The sequence below is a fragment of the Dicentrarchus labrax genome, unplaced genomic scaffold (assembly GCF_905237075.1).
Source record: "Dicentrarchus labrax unplaced genomic scaffold, dlabrax2021, whole genome shotgun sequence".
NCBI classification, from domain to species: domain Eukaryota; kingdom Metazoa; phylum Chordata; class Actinopteri; family Moronidae; genus Dicentrarchus; species Dicentrarchus labrax.
Window position 1 is genome coordinate 23,191,951 of NW_026136714.1, and position 25,090 is coordinate 23,217,040.

The window sequence follows — 25,090 nt, forward strand, 5'->3', positions numbered from 1 at the left end:
TAGATTACTCCAATGTTAAACACATAGCACAGTACTCTGACGCTTGTAGACTGTTTTAAAATGTAAAACCAAACCAATTATTTCTTCTGCAAGGATCTAGACATATTGCACTGTATAATCTATGTTTTACAGTGTGTCGCTTTGAAAACGTTTACTTTGAAAAAAATATTCACTAGAGATTTTCTTTGTATTTGTGCTGACTTGACGATGCCACAGTACCAGTAAATTATTATAACAATAGATGTGCCGAATCAGGGGAAACAAAGTACGGACGAGATGATGAAATAAAATAATATAAGATATAATTGAGACATACGAGGGACTGATATTCTGTGTTTTGTGGCATTTAATGGGCGAGTTAACAGGATACTTTTTGGATGTAATTATAGCACTGAGTATTAACCATATGAGAACAATTTAAAGTGATAATAAGAATACATTCCTTGATTGTTAATTTCTAGATAAAATGATCAACAACAACAACAACAACAATAAAAAAATCAATCAGTGATTGTCCTCCAGTACAGTGCGCGTGGTGATGGGGCGGAGACACTTGCTGTGACCGACAGCATCCAGCACTGGTGCGGATGAGAGGGACAGAGGCTGCTCTGCCTTTTCATACAAAGCAGCGGCGCAGTTACTAATAATTAACAACCAACGACAGTCGCTTCGAGGACAAGAAACAACTTTTAGATCAGTTAGGACACTTCGGGGTTTTTTTTACGTGCGCGCGCGTGACTGAAGGGACGCGCGAGCAGCTACCTGACCACTACAATTTGAGATTTGGACGGTTGTAACAGTAGTAACGTTACCCCTGCAGCAGCCAAGTTGCAGGCACAATAACGTTCATTCAGCCGAGGCTCGGACTACAGCACATCACACGGGGGAGTCTCTTCTCTTCGGGAACGAGGATGAACAACAGAAACTGAGGTAACGTCAACGCAGATACGTGTGGTGATTACCTTGCAACGCCAAGTTTTAGCCTGTGCCGTTACAACTCAGGAGGAGGGTGTGACAACAATGTTATAACAGTAGTGTAATAAGAATGTAAACTGACATAGGAAAAGCTGAAAATAAACCGTGGGCTGCTTCACGGATGAACGAGCGGGTGCTCAGATGAGGAGTATTGATTAGGGTACACGGACCCGGTGTGTTTGAAAAGATTTATCATGCTTTTGTGAAATAGTCGGTGTTTTTTTTTTGATGTGGTACGACAAAGGGAGCTAGATGTTATGCTGCTGAATAGCTTATTGTATCAAATTCGTGTATAAAACGTAATTTATTCTGTGTGTTGGTGTGTTGTTGTAAGCTCTTATCGCTAATGGATGCAGTCAAAGGCGAGCGCGAGCCCGCAACGAGCTGTCAATCATCTCATCCTCACTAGTCCATTGTTTTGCCCCTCCTGTTTGTGAGTGAGTTACCATGGAGAGTCTTCCGGTTTCTCTCCTCTAATTACCTTATTTGGAGAAGGGGCGGCAGTCTGTCAGGGGCCGGACTGACGGTGTTGTTGGGTTAATAGTGCTGTATTCAATGTCCCATGCGAGCAGCAGCCGGCAGAATGACTGAACGCTTCAAAACAACGACCTGAGCTCAGGCCATTACGGAGCCTCAAATGAAGTTCTTAGTAGACTTTGATTGGTGCTGGTCAGCTTTTTCACACCCAGCTAGCACTAATGGCCTCAGGATGTGCTTGGATGCAATTATAGCAATTAATTGTGAGCATGTGCAGTTAATTTGCATTGGCTTATTCTTGAGTTTGAATGTCCTCCACACGAAACCTTTGAAATACTGAACACACACCCTGCTGTAAGAAGCTTCTGGTTTTGGTCGGGTTTAATGTAGCACTGCTTGTGGGGAAAATACTCTTAGAGTGGGAAAGGTGCACATATTGCAATAGCCCATCTCTAATATATAACCTTAATGCCCTTAATAAGATAATATATTATTTTTAATAAATAAGGATAGATTGTTAAAAGAGATCTGTGTGATTTGCAGATTTAAGAAACCCAACAGGCTATGTTGGTCCATATATTTTGGTCAGTGCATATAGCAGGTTCACCCATCGCCATCATTTAAGACATTAACGACAGCCGCATGGTTGTACTTCATAATGTCTCTTATTCACATATTGTTCACACATTGTCATACTCCTGCCTGTAGGACCATGGCAAACGGTAAACTGGAAATGCAATGCCAAAGTTTGAATCATTTTTATATAAAATGAACATACAAGGTTAGTCAGCAGTATAGCACAACTGTGTGTGGACAGTGTAGTGTGGGGTGTTGTGAAGTATGGAACAAACAGCTAAGCAAAACTAGAAAAAGGGTTGCAGGTGCAGGAAAAGAGACACAGATCACTGGGGGCTACATGGTAGTGAGCGCTGAGGCCAGGTGCTCCAGATTTCGCCTGCCAACTCACTCAAGGACCTTCTCACTATATGTGCACTATGTTAACAGTTTTGTTTTTTTTTTTTGTAAGGGAAATGATTGCTGCAAAAGCTATTTTTCAGCAGTTCTGTTTTGTATGGGAGGCCTGTATGTGTACAACGATCACACTCGCAAAGGTCTCCTCAGATGCTACTATGTCAGCACATCTTCACTTTCACAGAATACATTTGGGGCTCATTGGTAATCAGGTAGCAGCTCATTCAGAACACAAAATATTTGCAACTCAAACACGGAGCAGTCTCTGGACAGGATGAGAATTTCCACACCACCTGTGACTGTGCTGAAGACTGAAAAATGCTCCATAACCGGTGGTAAACAAGAAGACTTCTCATGAATGCTAATGTGAAAAAAAATTGGTTTGTCTGTTTCCTGCTTAAGTTATCACGCTTTCCTGTATGCCGACCAAATATAACAACTTTGTTTTGTCCTCTATTATATATTCAGTTTTTCCTCAGGCAAAAAAAAGTGTTAAAATTCACTACCATAATGACCAGTTAAAAAACGAATTAATGACCAACAAAACATAGCTGCATATTGTGGAGAATCATTATATCGCTTTTTTTACCCAGCAGATCGGACCCCAGCTGATCTGCTGTTTCTTTGAACTAGACTTTTTGTTGAAGGAACCAATTCTTATATCACCACTTGAAGATCTTAAAGGTTAAAATGTCATTTTTCTAATGGACTTGACAAGACCTGAGGTCAGTTTTAATCTCAAGAGCAGTTCATGCTCTAATGCACCAATTTATTAGGAAGTGCGGTGCCTGAAGAAGATGTAGTATTCCTTACTGTCAGCCCTGGAGCATGTTGGCAATTTGGATATAAATGTAGAAGCTGGTTACTGTCAGATCCTGTCCTTGTCTCATGTCTGCAGGAACTAACTTGCCATGTCACTGTCTGAGTAGGATTCTCTGCTCTGAAAACCAGGCTTTCGATACATTCATTTTCTATATTGCCGATACTGTTCAAAATTGTGGGGGAGCTGGAGCCTATCCCTGCATACACTGGGCTAAATAACTACACCTTGGACAGGTGGGTCACAAGTGTATCACAGAGGGATAATCATGTCTTAGTGCTCCTGCGACAGTGAGTCATAGAACAAGATTATGATTGAAATGCTGCTAAACCACCTGTTTCACCATACCTTTTTTAGCAATGTATTAGTCAGAAATCTATTTCTCTGCTTCTATGCAGCCATTGCAAAAACATTTGTATAATCTATTTAAAATGAAATCACTCTGCTAGTGGAAGAGATGGAGGAGTTGTCTGCTGCCACTGGTGTTTATTTCTGTGTGTTGGCCTCATGGTAGGCAACAGATACAAGACAAGACAGTATCTGCTCCATAAGGGCTGCAGACTGACCTTGTGCTCCCACGCTTGTGTGAAATGTTTCCAGGGACAACGAAGTTGGCAGGAAAAAAACATAGCAAGAAGGCTGTTTTATGTGACATAAAGGTCTTGGGTGTTTAAGTGTTTCTGATGGCTGAGACATTTCTTGTCAAAACAGCTAGTATGGCCAATATTTTGTATTGTTATTTACATCAGAAGTCGTCTTGGCACTTGAAAAAGAACTAGCAGAGGAAAAAAGAAGTCTCCATGCATTAATTGGTTTTGCAACACACTGCAATAACAGTTGCAATGCACTGCAATAGACCATGGGTATTTTAAGGCAAAAACCTCCACAGATTAAGTATATGCAGACAATGAGTATTCCTAACAGAGTCTCTATAGGCTGGATCATATCATGTAATGCTGAATTTTCAGTAGGGCATGTTGAGTGACAACATTTATTACTGCCTTTAAATAAAAGACGAATCCACTAAAACAATAACAACAACAAACAAATCAAGGAATTTTTTTTTTTAATTCTATACATTTCCTCGCAGATTTTTGTCTGAACAAAAAGGCCAGCTGATACTTGAGATGGATCATTTCCAGATGCTAATTTACCACACCAGAGAAACTGTCTTCCCAACCCCTTTGGCTGTTTTATTTTACTTTTTCACCCAAGTATTTGTTACTGGACTAAGCCAGCCATTTTAATCACACCATAAAGCTCCCCAACAGTAGCAGCAGGGGAATGTTCTCTCTGCATCAGTTGTCGAGAGCCCTAATTGCAATTTTCTTTTTGTCATTTTAAAATGATAAGGTTTTTAGAGCCTACCTTTATTTTTTTTTACAAGTGTGCAGTTTCAGCTCTAACAATAGAGAAGAAATTACCCTTTGCATATGCACATACGTATATTACCACTCTACATTGAGAGCCAATGTTATGTTAATCATATTAGCCTTATACCTACATACCTCATTATAGTTTCATGGTCAGTGTAGCATTTCATTAGTGTGCGTGGGAATTATAAGGAATTATAGAGCAGTAGCATTATTAGGCCTACACAGAGGACGATTGTAAATGATATGCTTCACCCTTGAGTGCTTATTGGATGAAGTTGTTTTCAAAATGTATGCAGTATTTCTTGACTGGGTCACGTACTAGTGATTGTTAATTATCAGCAAAGGTATTATAGTGCACATGAATTATTTCAAGTGACACTCACAGGCTTGTTCCTGCGTGTTCAGTGCAAATGGAGACTAAAATGATTGTGATTCCGAGTTCTTCTGCTCTGTTGGATCATGTGGCTGTTGTGAGCTGACTGAAGCGGTTTGTGATAGCGAGTGGTCAGGGGAAAGCCAGTCCGGAGCCAGAGTGAATGGTTCTTTGTGGGACAGACACCTGCAGAGCTCTGCCTCCTGCTCCTGAAGTGATTAACATGCACCTCCAACCTCCCTGGCCTTCCCGCTCCCCAGTCCCTCGGCCACCCATCCTGGCACTGCTCTGTTGTCTTGGCACCTGTTCTACATCGCCCATCCTGCAAAGGCTATAACTCATGTCTTTGTTTGGGCTGCGCAAACACCGTGTGATTGCAGAACTGTGTTAGAATTGTATCGATTGCCTCTGTCATGGGGTTAAATTTAGATGTTTTGTAAGAGGTAGACACCGTGGCTTTGTTTTAACAGGGGATTTTGTGATGGTGCAAAATGTAGCTTTTTTTATGTCCGTTTTTAAAAGTATTTGCTTTTTCTGGTTAGCCAGTGGAAAGAGAGTAGGGTCGCTTATTTTTCTGCCAGAAAAGTACAAAAGCAAGTAAGCCTACTTGTACGGTAAACTGAACTCCCTTTTGCTCAGAATAATAAAGTAAACAGTAGGCCACTGTAACTGTAACTGTTTAAAAAAAGGTGCAGGTAAAAAATCTATAGTCGTATCTGTAAGAAAGCCACACGGATAGTGAAATGTTAACTTCATCTTCAGTATTTCAGCATTCGCACTTAACTTTAGTAAAGTGTGAACAAACAGAATAGGGTCCAATTTAATGCTAACTTTAAATGTTAGGCAGCTAATATGCTGTTAAAGATCAGCTTGCAATATTGTGTTTGTCACCAACAGTAGCATTAGCCTGTTATCCTGAGCAGGAAGAAGCCTAGAAATAAAATGAATGTTTTGTTTTTATTTTTTGTGTTTCCAGGTTTTCATGGCAGATATGCACACATAATTCACTAAACTCACTAACTCACTAAACACTGGTACTGACAACACAATAAGTTTATTGTATGTTTATTTTGTAGGATATATTAACATCTGTTCCACATGGTTTATATCTGTTAAGGACTAAACCAGAATTCTTCATTACTCCCATCACAACTTTGTCTATAGTGGAGATATTTTCAGTCTGCAGTTGTTTGCTATGAGTCATATTGTCAGTATCTTTCTTTTTTTTTTCAGTCTGACGTTGTGTTGTAACCTTAAACGCGAGGGTCAGTGCAGGCAGCTCTCTGCTGCTAGACGTACGATGATGCTTGTGTCAAAATTGGTTTTAAATTAGATTTTCGTGGCATCATCTCTGTACCCAATTGTTGAGACCTCGGATGGGGTTGTTATTAGAAGATCAGCTGGCCTGTGCTTTGTAACATGCTGACTTGCTGATAATCCACTCCCCATTCTTACGCCCTCCCTGTCATGGGCTCTGCATTAACATAGAGCACTGATTGAATTCCTCTCCTGAATCGTCCTGAAACCTGTCTGCCCCCCTCTCCACTCTCTCCCCCTCCCTCAGTGCATTGTTATAGCAGTATACCTTTATTTTCCCTGTACTGAATACTGTATGTGTAATGTTTGTGTTTTTTATCTGATGGCTTCCACTTGAGACGGTGATCAAACAGAACTATGGATGATGGTCATGTGTCTGTCTGTCCATACTCTGCACCCCCCACCACGGCCTCCTCCTCTGCTCCCAGACTTGGGTTTTGAGGATTAACCCCGTCCTCTACATACTGGCCCTCGATTATGTCCAGGGATAAGAGCTGCTTAATTGTAATCACTGGAGCTGTCCTGAGCAGTGTCAACACAAGAACATGCCACACACTGGAGATGGATATTTACTAGAACATGGAAAAGCAACATTTCCCAACCTGCTCAGAAACTCCAAGATGACCACATTTTCTCACTAACTGACTATCTCTGCAAAGGAGGTTATGTTTTTATTCATATTTTTCTGTTTGTCATTTAGCAGCAAACTACTTGTCATATCTAAATGAAATTCATTGAATAGTTCCTCTTTTAATTATACACTCTTAGAAGTAGAAACGCCTCGAGGAACCTTTTGGGGTTCCTTACCATTGTCACTGTGGAGGAACCTTTACAGTTCAAAAAGGTTCCTTGAGGAGGGAAGTTTCTACTGGAGAACATATTATTATTATTATTATTATTATTATTATTATTATTATTATTATTATTATTATTGTTATTATTATTTAAATTATTTTTATTATTGCACAAATATTATGTAATGACACATATAATTCAAGACAGAATGCTGATGAATGTATTTTCCTCTCTTTTTTCTTTTACAAATGGTTTCTCCAGCACAATGCTTAAACTTGAAATTCAATTCAAGACTACAGAAAAACAAAATCCTCCAGGTCCAGGAACCCCCAAGCAAGCAAAGTTCATTGAATATCCCTAGAGTTACTTGAGAATGATAGGCGCTGACCTCTGAGGTGTAAAAAGAACAGTGACTCACCATATATCTATCCATTTAGACATGGCATGGCCTTTATGATATAAAGTGGCATCATTTAATATTCAGCAATTACAACCAAAGTTAAATGACCCACCAACACAAGTGTTCCTGCAAATTATTATTAACAAGGTGATGTGACAAATGATAATTTTTGAAGTTGAGTATGACTCACTTGACATTTTGTAAAATCTTTCATAATTTGTAATGTCTCTGGATCTGTGCTTTTTATTGAAAAGCTCTAACGAGCTGAAAACATTTACTGTAATCTACTGTGGCATCTGCTACACTGGTGTCACACTTCGGTCAATTGATATCTCAGTGACCAAAAATAATGTAAATTGTTTTGAATTCATTGACATATTTTATAGTTGCAGATCTTCAGAGTACGTATTTGCCTGCAGCCTTTCTCGCAGATAATTTGTGGCTTTGGTCCTATTTGACGTTCGCACCGGAGCTTGAAAGTGTGAAATGAAGTTGGCACATCATTAGATGGTTCAAGGGGGGATAAGGCACCTGAACAGTATTTGTAATTTGTTTGCTTTAGAAGGTAATTGCTTCACAAAGAAAGGTCGGGGGAACTTGATGAGATAGTACAACACTTAAACTATTTCTCTGTAGCGCGTGTAGTCAGAATTTCTGTAAACTGGGGTCAGCACACCAAGGTCTTTGCCTTCTCCTGAGATCCGATGAACAGTGCAGTGAAGTGTTATGCCTTTCCTTTGTGTGGTGAATGCACATGGCGAGGATCACACATTATTTTTCAAAATAATGGTTGAGTTGACTCCATTTGATCCATTTATGACTCTGATTCATGAAGGTTTTTGAATCACTCATGGTCAAGTGCTATGTTGATGGGTATTTGACTTTGGCAAAGCTGTATTTTTTGGATTTGCTTGGATACAATCTTTATGCTCAGCCGTAGAATGGAGAGCTTCCACTTTGGCTACCTCAAGGTTGCATTTCTGCTCTTTCTTGCTGACTTCGTTGGACCCAGATGAGCAGCAAAAAGTGATTCATGGGTAGGTGGCATGTAGTGAGATGCAGTGTGGGAAAACCCTGTCCTCTTGAACTTTCTACTGAGTGCAGGCCCGGCCTCTGGAGAGTACAGCTTGGTGTCTGTTCCACTGAAAAGGACATCTTTATGCCAAAAAACCCTCAAATGAAGATTTTTAAAGGAACAAGTAAATTGAGAAAACGCTCATGTTAAAGGCAGTCTAGCGGAACAGGTTGGCCATCTGGCATTTCAGTCGTGTCAGAGCTGAGGTCAAATCTCAGGCGACCTGTCCTTGGTGCACTACACCATCAGAGCCAATTACTGGCCTCTTAGAATCCCCCTCGAATGCACTTTGTCCCATTTTCCCTCTACAGTGTTTGGATGTTAATACTAGGATGTACTTACAATGACTAGTTCAGTTGCTGTGACATATTAATTGTGTTTTTATTGTGTGTGTTATCACCCCCTCTATATAACAATTATGAGTTAAAACATTTTTAGAAATGGTAACATATAAGACTAGTTTAGATATTCTCAAGCAACCAACCTATCTATCTACCAACCTACCCATGTTTTTATCTGTTAAGATGCATCTGTCAAAGTCAAAGTACTGTTGAGAGTTGCACAATGCGCAGTACCGATGGGACAGGATGTACTGATCGGGCAGTACAGCCAGCCAATCATAATGTATTCATCATTTCATAAGCAAAACCCCAGAGATTTAATTTGCTATAATCATCAGTGATTTTACTCTAACCTAATTTAGATGTGGAATGGAAGGCCAACTAACTTTCTCTTCTAGTTACATTTTATTAAGCAGATAAACATTATGAATATTGTTGTCACTTGCAAAATCTCCAGGCATACAGCCCACTGACAGCATGGGAGTCCTGAAACTGTACTTGAAAGGACACACAGAGAAGCAGCCAACAACGGTTTCAGTCTCGAGAGAGAAAAAAAATCCTCACGGTTGTAAATGTATGCAGAATATGAGTGAACCTCATTAGAGATTTATATACATAAGTTCTTTCCTTTGACTGCATTAATGTTTGCTCTCCTGCTGCGCTGAGCAAAATTATTTAGTTTGCCTGAGCATTTACAGGAAGTGTAATTGAGGTTTGGTAGGTAAGATAGAACACATTAATCAATTTGGGGATTTAACAAAAAATTCATAGCATAAATACAAATGAGAGCAATTACAGCTTTAAGGGAATAATGAGATCAATGTTTCAGAATTTATTTTTGAAATCAGTAGTGAATAATGCTTTATTTTTAATGAGCTACAAAGACAGAAACTAAAGACCCTTGTTTTCTCAGTAATAACCTCAATGTCCATTATTTCCTGGAAACAGATTCTTTTGAATTAAAGTCTTGTTCATGACAGTAATTTCTCTACTGACATACCATGAAAGCAATCATTTCACATTCCTTTAGAGTTGTTGCATGATGGGAAATTAAAAAGTACCTAACCTAAAGAAACATTTATTTTCTTTCTGGCTGAGAGTCAGATGAGGAGATTTCTACCACTCTCACACCATCTGTATGTTACATGTTAACTACATCCAGATTCTTGTTAGCTTAGCATAGCATAAAGACTAGAGTGGGAAACAGCTACCCTTGCGCTGTCAAAGGTAAAAAAAAATCTGCCTACCAGCACCTCGAAAACGGACTAAAAACATTGCATTTGTTTAATTGTAAGTGGTTATTTGCTGCTGAAACTGAATTGCATTCCTCCTTTTAATTGGGAATTATCTGTGATGAGTAGTATTTGAATTCTCGCATATAAGCAGAAAAACAACACACATTCTGCCTGTCCATTTCCATATTGGTCACTCTGGCCAAGCAGCAACGTGACAGCTAATTTATGTGGAGGTCATGCGAGATGGCCTCATGAAGAGGCTGTCAAATAAAGACAGGAAAATGTTTTTCTCCCCTACTTAAGAGCTGGCAGCAAATATAAAGGGACACTGTCAGAACATGAATGTGGCGGAGGAGATGCCAGCGTATTCATCAATGCCGGGCATTATGTGTGGGAGGGTTTTTGATGTGCAGGGCTCGCGCTGCAGCGGTCTTCTGTGGAGGGTGAAAGCCAGGAGCTTTGCCCAGCTGGGACTGAGCGATGGTGGATGCAAGCTGTCTTTTCTGCCTCCTACAGCAGAAAGTTCTTCTAGGACTAGAAGAGAAATGACTAGAGTGTGGAGGTATACCATCCCATTACGAGGGATTTTAGTGATTGGAAGTGACTCGTTTTGAGTTTGTGACAGCGTAATTGGAAACCTCACTTAAGAGCTTTTTTGGATGCTAGCTCATTAATAAAGCATGTTTTCCCTCTTCCTATCTCTATTTGAAGTCTGTGTTTCTCAGATGCAGAGCTCTGTGTACCATGGAGGAGCACTGCAAATGAGTGTCTCTGTGCCACCCAGTGTTATGGTTGTGATGAAATCAATTGTGGCTGCTGCAGAGCTTTGCAGCATAGAGGGCAGTGCTGCAGTGTGTATGAGGTTCCTTAAGCCATGGAGCCAGATGTACTGCACTAATGTACATGCTACACACACACACACACACACACACACACACACACACACACACACACACACACACACACACACACACACACACACAAAATGTCCTTAGCAGACACATCATATGAGACAATAGGACAAATCAAGCTTACTCAGCACTAGAACCCACAAACAGCAATTAGCCTGAATTCAATGGTTGATAATTCTCCAACAAGAGCTTGGCTAAGCCTTTTTATGCCCTAGTTTGACAAGTGTGTTGAATAAATTCAACCACTTCACATGTCCTCTGTTGTTGCCATGGTGTCCGCACTAACTTGTCATCATCATATTTGCGGGAAATACTGTAATCCTCTTATTCTGCTAGTATCCCCACTGCAACTACTATTCAGTCAGGCTCTGGCCGAGCTCCTGCTGTGTGAGCCTCTATTTGTGTCGAAATGTTAGACTTGCATTACCTCCGCTCTTCAGCAGGTTCACTGGAGTCATCCTGCGGCAGCACCACCACAGAGCATCATGGGAGCCCGCAGGCACCACCACGGCATAAAATGATGTGGATCGATCCGTGCAAGCCAAATGTACATCTCCTCCATGCCTGTGTGGAAATCAGAGCCCCAGCGATTGAGCTGTTCCCGCGGACAGCCTCTTCTTCCATTTCAGTTGAGCTCTTTGATAGTGCTGCAGGCCCAGGGGTAGGTGCTGTTGGATGGGTCATGGGTGTTCACTCTGCAGTTCCATGCAAGCCGCACAGACCCGACAGGAGGCCTCAGCTACTGGAGGTCCATAAGGAAGGAGGGAGTGAGGGAGGGAGCAAGAATAGAGAGAACACTTGGTATTACTGGAGCTCAGATTGATTTAATCATTCAGAGCATTTGTTGGGGGTTGTGTAGTGTGTGTGTGTGTGTGTGTTGGAGGGGTATAGAGGTGGGAGAGCTGGCTCTAGGGAAAAAAGGGTTCACTAATAATGATAAGAGCACGAACCACTAACCTTGGCATAGTTGGTGCTGTGTCTCTCTGCTCCAATGCAATGCAGCAGCTGTAAGTTTTAACTATAAATGAACTCCAGTGTACACTGATGTGATATCTTGATAAATAACACCTCTTTTTTGTAAGAGGAGAAATCCCTTTCAGTAATGTTTTTTTTTATTATTAAAGTCTAGTGAGGAAAAGGAATAGTTCATGGTTCAATTCCCATTAAGACATTTAAAATATATGTATAAACAGGACATTTATTTAACATTGACTTACAGTATTATCACCTTGGCAACGTGTTAGCAACAGTAACCTATTAATACATCCAACAGCATTAGTATTCATTTGGATTTGTGTGTCTGGCAAACTGATGAATGTTAACAGACCAAAACAGTAAGTTGCTGGCCATATAACCAAAATAATTAGCTGAAAGACAGTAAAACACTGAGCTCAGAGGGGTTGCAAAGTCAGGTGATCGTTTTCTGTGGGTATGTCTTTAAAAGAGGCCACTGTGACATCAAATTTAGTCATGTGATCCAGCAACTCACTTCACCCTCCAATGCCAAGCGTGAAGGAGAAACTACAGTGGCTGCGAAATGCATGAAAAGTGTGAACGCCCCTATCTAGAGCCAGTGTTTGGTTTGTCCCTTCTGGGCTACTGTAGAAACCTGGCAGTTCAACATGACGGACTCCATGGAAGGCGACCCATGGTGTCTATAGATATCAAGGGCTCATTGTAAGGTAACCAAAACACAACAATCAGCTGATTATACACTAATGAAAACATACCTATGAATACTATTTTCCATTTTTGCCAATATATCTTAAATGTTACACATTGGACCTTTAATACAAGTATATTGATTATGTGTAGCATTAAAAAAAAGATGGTAAATTTAAGGTTGGTTGCTCCATCACATCATGACTTGTAGAACTGTGAGGCATTATGGACGGATGAAAGCAAACCCTCTTAGAGAAATGTCTAACTAAAACAAATGTTTCAGTAAATGGGGTTATATTGCCAGAACACTGAGTTGTTTCTTTTAGGCTGTATGAAAAAAACAAAAACAAGCTAAATGATAAGATTGATTCCACAGCACTGGCTTACTCATCCTCTACATGCTGATATCAATTCAGTATGTCACTCTGTCACAAACACCCCCACCACCCCACCCTGCCTTTTTCTTCACTGAATCACTTCAAACAGATGCTGGCACCATGAATGACAGTACAGTGAGTAAAGTATGGATGCAGGGAATGAGATTGAACGGTAACTGATCCCTTGGTATTGCTGGCATGGTATGGCAGAGGACGAAGCCACGGCCCACAGGGACAGGTTAGCTCAAAACATTTGTCATGGCGAATGATGTAATGGGCTTTGTGCTTTGTTAAAGGATTGTGTGTGTTGATTTATTCGTGACTGTGCACCGACATACCGTATGACATATGCCCAAGCTCTCCCCTCCTTAGACACTGAGATCCCATGCTGCTGGCTCTGGCTGAATTCATTAAAATTTCTAGCAATATTTCTACTCTCTCTCTCACTTAATGCAAATCATCGTGGATTGGATGATAAGAGTTGTGTGTAACCTTGCACTACATAGCGAGGCTATCCCCTTTCTCATATTCACTGGCTTTAATGAGATCTCTCTCTCTCTCTCTCTGTGTTTGTGTGTTTTGAGATTTTAAACAACCTACAGCATATTTAGCATTCAGAGAGTGCATCTCACCTAATATTATTTAGGCTGATATGAGGTGAGATGAATGTTGTTTATCTTCAGTTATATTAGAGCTGCACTTGTTAATATTTCTACTTTTACAATGGATTAAATGAAATGTGTAATGTGAGAGGGGTCACTTGTAGTGTCAAACCCTCAGAGAATTATCACCCAAGTCTGTATTCAACTATACTATATGTACTACTTTATACGTATACTACAGTATGTATATACAACTAGAGTTGTCTTCATCTAAATTAGTGTTTTTCATCTGTCAATTAATTATTTTGGTAAACAACAGACTATAACTAAATGAATACTAATGTTTCTCTGAGTCTGCTGGATGTGTAAATAGGCTATGTAGGCAACTGTAACGGTTTGCTAACACGTTAGCTATAATACCTTTGTAAGTTGAAAATATGCTAATGTGGTTATCATTAGCTCTTTCGGCTCATTGTTTTGGTTTTCAGGACTACAGCTTTACAGTTTTGTTCATTCTCACAGCTCTTCTAGCTGCAGCAGGCAGCTGTTGGAGGTCTGAAAAAAATCCACTGTGTGCTACTTACTAACATTAAACGGCCGACAGCCTAAGTTAGCAATAGCTGTTGAATGCAGTGGAGCACTCAGCAGCTAATAAGTTTCCCTCAGCAGTTGAGTTTTGCGACCAACTTAAAAAGAGCATAAATGGGCACCCCTGTAGCTCACCAGGTGGAGCGCGTGTGTCAAGGCTCAGTTCTTACCTCAGCAGGCCAGGTTCAAGCCTGGCCAGAGCCCCTTATGTCCCTCCCCTCTCTCTCTACCCTGCCTTTCCTGTCTGTCTCGACTGCCCTGTCCAATACAGAGAAATGCCAAATATATATATATGTATATTTAAAGAAAAATAGCACTTACTGACATACGTTCGCCAGGTGGCCAGAAACACAACTTCAGATAAATACTAATGTTGTTCTGCATCTTGTGGATGTGTAAATAAACAAATGTTTGCTGACACTTCATAAGGTGATAATATGCCAATGTTGTGTTTACTTGTTACTCTGGTAAGCTACAGTGTGTTCTCATACTGACATGAAAGGTGACTTGAAGCTGCGATAAGGCTACTTTGTCCACCTTTTCCTTCCTTTCAGTCACTACTATCTCTCTATCGCACTACTAAAAAAAAAATCAAACAACCTTTATATAAAGTGTGAAAGCTGCCTTATTCTCCACTAATAAGACCTAAAAATCTTTCTTGGCTTCATGAGAAGCATTTTTCTTCATGAATGAGATGGCATTTACTTTTCTCACAAAATTAATTACCACTCACTTGGACTTGCAGAGTTCTCCAGTAAGAGTTAATGATTAATATCAAAAGAAGTGTAAGCTAGTGTTATTTCTTTGGAGGGAGTGAAAACTACTTGCACAGTCTATCCATCAAACAAGTGTGTGCTTTCGAATATTCTCAGATGTCTCAAATAGTTTTCTTGTTTGAAGTGTAACCCATCATTTTCAGTATGTTTTAGATATGCATCATGCTTTCAAGTCATGCTCTATTTAACAAAGTCATTCAAAAAAATATGAATAAAGAAGACATCTTCTAACCTTTGTTCGCTCTTCAATTTTTCTCCTTAATGGAAATTAATCTTAACTGAGATCGTCATTCCTGACCTTTTCAAAACTTTGCCAAGTGCAGAGATTAAAATAAAGAGGAGAAATCATGATTTTCATACAAACGCACCCCTGTTTGACCTTGGGGAATGCATTAATTTAAGCTCCACAGACCCAATGTAATAATCCTACCCCATATGCTGAGATCTTACCCACTTCTATCACAAACATACACTTCACCCCATCACTATTAAACCCCCAGATGTTCCTCTGCCAGCACTGTTTAATATGCAGAAAGAATCTGAAAATAATTAAACTCTACGACAAGTGAAATGACCCCAATTACCTCATTCTAGCTGTGGTAGCAGCGTGGACACAAGTACTGCACTGCACTGCATGGTTTGGGCACTGCAAATGTCAGGATCTCTGCAGAATCACAGCATGTTTTCCCTAATCAGGATTATGCACTCAGGCACACAAGGTGTAAACAGCTCATCGGAAAAAAGAGAATACATTTGCTCTTTTGTTGCCCTGCTATGTAATTTTTTGTAGCTCTGTCTTTTATTGCCCTGCAGAGATTATAGCTGCAGTACAAGATGGTGTAGATTAAGTTAATTCTCTGAAATTACAGTGCAGTCAACTGTTTAAACAAGTTTCTAAATACAGAGTAATCCTTTAGACTGTGTCTGCGTAAACTGTTTCAGGCAAGAATGGTCACAGCTTGAAATGGCCTCAAATAATCTCCTGTCTCAATATAATGGTGTATGTTAATCTGTTGTTTCCTGTTACTCTGTCTACACTACACTGCCCACAAATAAGCAACGTTGGTTGCACCAGGGGGATTTAGAATGTATATTACAGTGCTGCAAATCAATTGGTTGACCTCAGGCAATGCAGATATCTGAATACAGTTTGACACCAATTCCAAATAGCATGCCATCCTCTTGCATGTCTCTCCCCCTTTGTAACTGCTCCCGCTGGGTCTGCAATCTGCATTCAGCTGTTCAGGACAGCATATGAATATTCTGAGCAGTTCTTTTGCATACACAGCAAAGCAAAGCAAAACAAACCCTATCGTGACATTCACTAAAAGATGCCGAGAGGCAACCAGTTGTCAGAGAACTCGCTGTGCAAGGAGATGGCCCACATTGCACACCCAGAGACCCATCTCTCTGTGAGAATGATTGACAGGGCTTCAGCACTGTAACAGGGCAGGCCTTTACCATGTTCCATATTTGTGATGAAAATTTGTCCCTGTCTTCCTCCCCCTCATCTCCTCTTCCTTCTTGTTCCATCCTAATCTGCTCTTATGGGTCTCAGCCCGTGGCGTCTTAAACCCCTCCGTCTCCAACAGCTGCCGAGGACAGGGAGGTATAGAGAGATTAAATGAGTCTTTGCAGCACCCCAAAAGGAATCTCACATGCCTCTCTGCTCTCTGCCTCTAGCCCCTGCTAGTGTCTTTGATCTATTGCATTTTCCAACCTAGTCGAGTCCCACTGGGTGCAAGGGGGTTCCTACACATGGCAACCTACATACAGTCCTCTTTAGACTTTATGATGGCTGTTGAGCTTATCAGTGTTGTTTAGTTCAGATAAAAGACTGCTTTCAAGCTCATAGAGCCATTTCATTGAGAGCTTCTTGCTTGTGCTTCTTGCATTGTCACCTTTTTTCACTGTACTATATGCTGGTGATTCTAGACTTACTACTCATGGGTGCATTGCCATTATTGGTTTCCTTTCTTTTTCTGCTTTATGGTCTCTCATACACAGACTTAGTGGGTGTCAGTGCAGGGCATGGATAAAAAAGTGGAGAACTGAGATCCACTAGTCCAAGACATGATGACCAACCTCTGGGGAATGCCTGTCGCCTCACATTAGCTATTTGCAAATGAATGAGCGTGGATGTAATTTATTTCCCTTTCTCCTCTAGTACAAGGCAAACACACAGACCTGTTAAACAAGTAAGGAACAATAGCACTTTCCCTTTCTCCTGCATACTTGCTGCCTTTCATCCAACCTCTTTGTTGAAACCATTTCAGCATTGGCCATTTCTGACACTCACTGTAGACTTCTCTACTTGTAAATGCAAACACGTTAAAAACCTAGCTTTCCACATGAATGTGAAAATTAATATCAAGCTCTAACAATGCCAACAGGAATCAAAATATGCTCCCATATTATTGCACTGTGTGACCTGTTTGTAATATCTGTTTGTAACATATGGTGATGTCTGCCAAGCATGTACTGCATTTACTTCTAAAATCTGTTTGTGAGCAGAGATGATGTATTAAGTCACACTATGGAACACATTTCTCTTACATAGAAGCAGAGGAAAGCCTCACTAGCTGGCACATGATGGAAATTGAAGCAGTGCATGTGAAATCTCAGGGCTGCTGTAACCCTGGTAACGTTCAGAGGGAATTTGGAGGATGGGTGATAGATTATTCTCAGTGAGTATCCACTAAGCTAATACAGTCTGTTCCTCAAATGTGTGTGTAATTTTCACATTTGGTCCTATACAAGCCTCCTGTGGCTTTTAATTTCAGTTTACCAGTACTGAAGTGAGCCTAGATATCAGGGAAAGATTATGTGGCTATTCAGTAGTCAGTGTGTTGCAAAATGTTGCAGGAGAGGCTGTACTCTAGTATAAACCTTACGATATGTAATATGGAATATTTTTCTTACCTTCAAATATTGTTATCTCTTTCATCTTAGCTTCGCTAACTACATTTGATATGTTGAATATAAAATCGTATTTTATTCATTTATGAATAATGCGTATACTGTCAGTCTCCTTGAAGTACCGCTGGATGTACCCATGTGCTGGAAAATAGTGATCTGCTACATGTGCAACCACAGACGTAGTGTCTGGTTATGTTTGAATGCTGCTGCTTTGGTTTCATATTAGGCTCAGTTCCTTTAATGCATATTTGCTTCTTTACATTTACTGTCAAAACAAAGTAAATGGCAAATGGCCTGTACTTTAATAGTGCCTTTGTTGTCTTCCGGCCACTCAAAGCGCTGTACACTACATGCCACATTTACCCATTCACAGGCCATCACAAACGGAAACTAATAAATTCATGAACTTTCATACATCAATGCACAGTATCGGGAGCAATTTGGGGTTCAGTATTTTGCTCAAGGACGCTTTAACATGCTGTTGGAAGAGCCGGGGATCGAACCACCAACCTTCCGATTTGTGGACGACCCGCTTTATCTCCTTTTTCTCATCTGTGTTGATGAAATATGGATTTATTTCGACCAAACCAGAATTGGTGATTGTGAACCTTGGAAAGATTAGATTACTATTATTATTATTATTATTATTATTATTATTATTATTATTATTACTAAATGATATGGAACGTTAAATTAAAATATTTGTCTACAGAGTCACGAGCGATAGCAATATTGTGGATATTTCTAGTTGAACAAAAGGTCTATCTTTGTAGGGATTCTTTCCATAATATTGTCAGACACTTAGAATAACAATCTGAATCTGTCAGTGGTAAAATCAAGCACTTTAAGTGGACATTCTTAGGCGAATTCGTCCCCAAGGGTTTATTTTAGCCAAGCCACTGTTGGTGGTTGTTGGAAAGACTGTGGAGAGACTAACCAAGGTGGTTTTGGTAAGTTTTATTTTGATTCTGCCCAGTCCAGTTATCGGCGAGGTAAAATTATTGCTTTTGTCTCTGAAGTCTGGTGTGCTGTAGCAGCCATTTGTTTGTGTGACATCTAATAGCAGTGAATTTTTTATGTATAACCTTTAATAAATCCAAAGGGCATTTTTCAAACAATGTCTACAGTTTTAAAAATATTGAACTTTTAAACTTTTTAAAATAGGAAAGTCATAATTTCTTGGGCCGCTAAGAATAACAGCAGTATTTTTTCTCCCATATACTTGGGTGTCTGGTATTACCCTTATGTCTATAAATCTCTGTGATGTTTATTGAAAAAACAAGCAGTTATTATGAATGCATTTACATTCTAGCAGGACTGAGACTGAGACTCATCTGGCTGCCAGTATGGTGGCTGTTGGAGGTTGTGACTGCAGGATCTCAATATAGTTTATAGAAAATACCTACCTACCTGCAGCACCTTTAATCCAAGCACATGAATGTTAGTATTGGTCTGAAACAATACCATCATTTGTTGTACATTTATTGTGCTTGCCAAATAGGATACAGGGCTAAACCAATCATTGAGACTTGCTTGAGTAGTGATCTTGAAATGTTCTGCACAGTTTGAGAGCTCTTTTACCCGACCAAGAAGCAATATTTATTAGGACACACTGCTTTGTTGTCCTGTGGATTCCCCTGTCTAGAGGATTACATTGAGATAAGGCTTCCATTCATCTGTCCGCACTCTCCTTTACGCTATATCCTTTAAGTTAGCAGGTCACCGGAACCCTTGACCCAGAGGTGCTTTTCATTTTCTGCCTGGTCTCCCTACACCAGTCATTTGACTCCAGGAGCCTCATTTGCCTGCACCATCATGACCATCATTACATTGAGTGCAAAAATACATTAGCTCTTACTGGGAGCCGCTAAGCTTATGCCCATCTGCCGCTAGCGAGGGATTAATTAAATGATTCTGCCTGGCCTATTACCTTGTTATACCTTTTGTCATCTGTTTGGTGAGGATACTGAGATTTCTGTGTGCTATACACATTTTTCTGAATATAAGTGCTATTGTTGCATGTATCTGGGAGGATTCAGTTTGTAGCCCATTTTACTTAGGCTTTATTAGGCAAATGGATACAGGGTGCCTAGGAAACCATTACTGAAGGATAGGTAGTGTGATTCATAAGGGCCGCCATTTATTATAGTTTGCCGTTATGACAGAGGCCTATATGGAAGTCAGTAACAATCATGTTTTTATATTTGAATACATTACAAGCTTCATGTTGTTCCTGCGTGCTCTGTGCTTTGTTCCATCATACTGTGTGGGCCATAATCAGTCATTATTATGTGCACCAGCCATGTTCTGCCACACACTGCATTATCCCAGCACTGTTGCATGTTTACAGCTCAATAAATGTTATACTTACAGTTAGTACTCTGCTCACACATGGTCAAATAAGCAGAACTAAAGGACATCTCCAGAGTTTACCTCTAAGAAGACTGTCTACTTGCCTTAGTAATATTAACAAGACATGAGGCTGAAGGGATGAAACAGGAAGGCTGACAGTGATGCACACAGAAGAAAGGGTTCTGATGGATTCAATCTCAAAGCACCTGGGGAACATGGACGTTATTCAAATTACTTTTACACACTAGCGATAAGAGAACTTAAAGGGTTTCCAATTAGCGCTGACCTTTTCTTTTTGAAATCTTGGGATCAGATAGTGTTGCTCTCTGCGACTGTAGTCATTTGGTCAAACTGAAGATGATGATTTCAGAGACAAGGTCCATTATATTTATATTTTTGTGGCACCCTCCATGACTGCGGGTGTTCTTGAAGCAAAAGGAGTGAAAAATGGATTAGTACCCATCCTATAGAATATAATGGTCTTATTTTCAGCACATCATTTTACATTTAAACGACTGACAAAATGGTCAGACCAAGGGGAAAGAAATACCCTTCCGGGAGGATGTTCTTTGAGGAGTGAAGAAACACAATTTTACAGTGACGGAGCTCAGTATTTAGAACCACTGAATCAGAATGCAAGCGTGCAATTCTAATTTGGGCTTAATTTGATTTGCATTCGTTTGGAAGTCCCACTGCTCCCCAGTGACCGTATTACTGAGCTGCCATATAGGCACAAGATGCTCCCAGCCTGCTCCTGTAGACCACATAAGAACCATTAGTAAGGAAATGAAATCCTGAATTGGTTTGTTGATTAATTTTATTTTATGAATCTTCATCAAATAGACCAAACCTGGAGTGCAATATAGTTTTTGTTTAGTTTTTGTTAGTTTCTGTATTAGTATTTATTTTTTATTGTGACATGGGGAGCATTTGTCAGGGTAAGATAAGACATTCAGAATATGCATTACAGTACAAACACAACACTTTGCACAGAATATGTGCAAAGTGCTTATGCTTATGCTTGGAATAGTGCCATGGGAATCTTCTGTCGATAATTAGTTATGATGTTTTTCATGCTAAAACAAAATAAAGTTTTTCTTCAAAAATTTCTTTCATACATTTTTATTAGATTCCATTGTTAAAGTAAATGTTGTACTCATGTTTGTCATGTGCACACACGTACAGCGTCACTCTGTGTTTATATCTGCTAGTGTGTGTGTGTAAGTGAGAGCTGCTGTCCAAGTGTTAGAGATTAATCGGTTTAGTGAAAAGAGAGCTAATTATAGTAGAGTGGGACCTGTACTCCAGATCACTGTTTCTCTCTCTCTCTGTCACACACACACACCTACACACACACACACTACATATAAATACAGGGAAATTAAAACTTATTCAGCATCTTGAATCTAGGAGCAGTCAAATGAAACCATGCTCTTACTCTGGCTCGATGAGTGGATTTTGCAATACTACCATGCAAACAAAGAGGGGCCCCACAGGTGACAGGCTTTACTGGTTTCAATGAAGTCGAATGTACGTCCATTTGTACATGAGAGCAGGCTTACAGGTTTCAATTTTAAACTCATAAAAGCTGAGAACTGAGGCATGGTTGACAACTCCAGCGTTCACTTGTTGTAATTATTGTATTGTATTATATTCCTTGGACTGCCTTTGTAGATACCTCAGTTTGAGTATTGTTTGCGCCATATGCTTGTTTGGTCTGTTATGATGGAAGTCTGGCCTTTATACTCCCTGGAGGCCCTGTGGCCATATGTGTGCCTCGCTCCAGCCTCCACAGTTGGACTGCGTCCTCTTGTATTGGCTAACGACTACTCAAAAAATATATCAAGCTCCTCAATAAAACACAGTGAAGTACTACTTGGGTGTCTGGCATTCCTTTTACCTATTCTCCCTGGGGAGGAATCAAGGTACTTCATAAAGAATTCATGAAATACAGTGGAGACCCTTGTGAATCACTCCAAAAATGGATGAATGTCTAAAGAATTTATGTTAGGGTAGAAATTGAATATAGAAAAGAAGCATACTGGGAGCCAGATTTAGTGTGTGCAAATACTCCTTCTTTTTTTTTAGTATTGGGCTACGTCTTTCTGTGTGACCTCTGTAATCCTAAAGCTGCTGACCAATCCCCAGTGTGGCTCACAGCCCGCTCCTTCACCCCGGTGACAAGTCGTTTAACAACGCTGACTCCAACAACGGACAAGCCCCTGTTTGCCCAGCAGCCATCGATGTGGCCTGTCTGGAAATATTGAGGTCAGGCTAAGCCACTCTGCAGCGGTTTCTAGGGCACGACACATATCAGAACTGCGGCAGAGTTGAAATCTAGTTCAAACAGCAGCTGGGGGAGGTAGGGGAGGTGCGTGATGTCAGCTAAGTCCCCCAAATAGGAACGCTACCACCTCCCTCCATCCCACCCACTTCATAACCAGAGTGTAGGGACAAATGGCTCACCCTGGTGGGGTGTCAATTGGACCTACAGGAGGCTGCATGAAGTTAATGTGGATAAGTGGTTAAGCTGCACTGTGGGATCGGACCTTTCACCATGCTATTTGACAGCACCTACAAGTGTGTGGAATTGAAAATGAGAACCTGGGCTGAACCCTCTTCAGATCCACATGTGGACAAGTTGTGCAGTGCCTCTGTGTATTAGCCACTCAGATTGTTCACCGATTAAAGCTCCTTATGTCCCTGCCCACATTTTGATCCTACACTAAGACTGCGGTTTTTAAATAACACAGAATCTGCTTATTTTTTTATGAGCAGGAGTTCTTACACTGTCAGCTTTTTTTATAGTAATAAAAAGTGTTATGTAAGGAACTTAACTACAAGGGAAAATGGTCTTCTCCCTTACTACTATTGCCATTTTTATGAGAAAATGAAATGGCTTGACTTTTTTTCTGGCAGATCTTAAGGGACAGAACCTCACAGGTTATTATCACCCTGCGAAAAGGTTACAAATCAATACTTGTCATGACAGCAAAATTGTCTTTTTTCAAGTACAGCTCTGCTATAAAATGAGAATGTGTAATCTCTTCCTCCTCCCCTCCTCCTTCAAAGCTCTGGACATGATAATCTGACAGAGTCAGATTGATAGTTTTTTTTCTTTTTGATACAGTTTGTGGATTTTTGGATTTGTGATATAACTACAGTTTGGGTACAAGATAACCAGGGCACTGACAAAGCAGATCTGTCTAGATACCGGGTTGCAGTGATTATTTGGGAGAGCGTGCCAGCTGTAGTGACATACAGGACTGGATAAAATTAAGACAGTGATCATTTACAAAACATATTGGATAGTTTTCAATTAGTGAGGGCAGGGCAGTCATTAGGAATATTGATTTTTCATCATTTTTATATTGAGTGTTTTTTCCCTTTGCATTTTTCAAGGCACTCCGTAACATTATCTGCTAAGTCGAGCTCCACTCCCTTCAGGCTGGAATAGGGCTGCATGACAATCATTTTAACTATCATTTATTTATCATTCTGTTGATCAACTAATTAATTAATTGACTCATTATTTCAGCTTGGCTGTAGTTATGCAGTGTTTATGTGAGATAGGAATATTCACTAAATGGCACGAGATCTTAAAGCAGTGACTTGGAAAGGTTAATTTCATCAAGGACTAATTCTTTCTAATAAGGTCCAGTGTGTAACATTTAGGAGGATCTATTGGCAGAAATGGAATATTATTATATTGTATAGTCATTTGAAAATAAGAATAATTGGTTTTGCTACCTTAGAATGAGCTGCAGGTAACATTCTGTGGCCACCATGTTTCTACAGTAGTCCAGAATGGACAAACACTAAAAAACTGAAACATTGTAACTGTGCTTTTCTCTTAACAGACATTTTTGGAAGTTTTTCTTTCAAAATAAAAGTCAGACATCAGATAGCTAAGCATTTAAAATTGATTTGTTTGTTTTTTTTGACCACACACTCTGAGATCCATTCAGAAGAAGAGACCCAAAAGTGGGTTGAGAAAGCATATTTTGAAGGACCAGTGTGTAGGATTTAGTGGCATCTAGCAGTGCAGATTGCAGGCAGCTGAACAAGCACCAATAAATGCTACTGTTACACTACCTGCCCAACACCTGACAGACAGAGAAGTTTGCAATTAGCTGGTGAAGATAATGAGGCATTTTGGAGCCAGATAAGCCAGATAATTCCCTCAACAGTTGTTAGAGACCAGACCTGAGGTAAAAAGAGGGTGTAAAGGAGGGTGAATATTGGACTGACATTCATCAGGAGGACAGCCAATAAGCCATAACATTAAGGCAGGTTTGAAAATAATGACACTGTATGTTTTGTTTACTACTTCCAGTCATAACTGGAGCCAACAAAGAGTCATATCTGGTATTGTATCTGATCTCATAGTATTGCATGTCATTGTATATTATTAGCAGTAGTTAATGTTAATATTATTCCATGCATCTTTTGTTGTTGTGTACCTTTGTAAAGTACTGTATGACACGTACTGTTGTACTGTATCATGTTCTATTGCACTGTACCTTACTTTGCTATACCATGATTCCGTCATACTGAATCTTCCTTATTTTTTATTTTCACTTTATATTCAGTAACTGTAAACTCAAATAATCATCTCCTCCATGACATATCTCCCATCATATATACTGAGATTGTGCTGAAAGTGACAAGTTCACACCTCCACCGTGCTTTTTATGTCTTCTGTGTCTGTCATCTCTCCTTTATCTAACCCTAACCCTTTGTCTTT

The 25,090-nt window shown here is 40.0% G+C and overlaps 1 protein-coding gene across 10 annotated transcripts in view; it reads left to right on the forward strand.

Annotated features, from left to right (window-relative positions):
• Positions 1-545: 545 nt before the first annotated feature.
• arvcfb (ARVCF delta catenin family member b) overlaps positions 546-25,090 on the forward strand; it is a 198,945-nt gene continuing 174,400 nt past the window's right edge. For 6 of the 10 annotated variants that reach the window (XM_051421939.1, XM_051421946.1, XM_051421941.1 and 3 more), the window contains exon 1: positions 546-930. The gene's annotated coding sequence lies outside the window, so the exon portion shown is untranslated. The remainder of the gene's footprint in view (positions 931-25,090) is intronic. The other 4 variants (XM_051421944.1, XM_051421947.1, XM_051421943.1 and 1 more) reach the window with 1 other exon arrangement.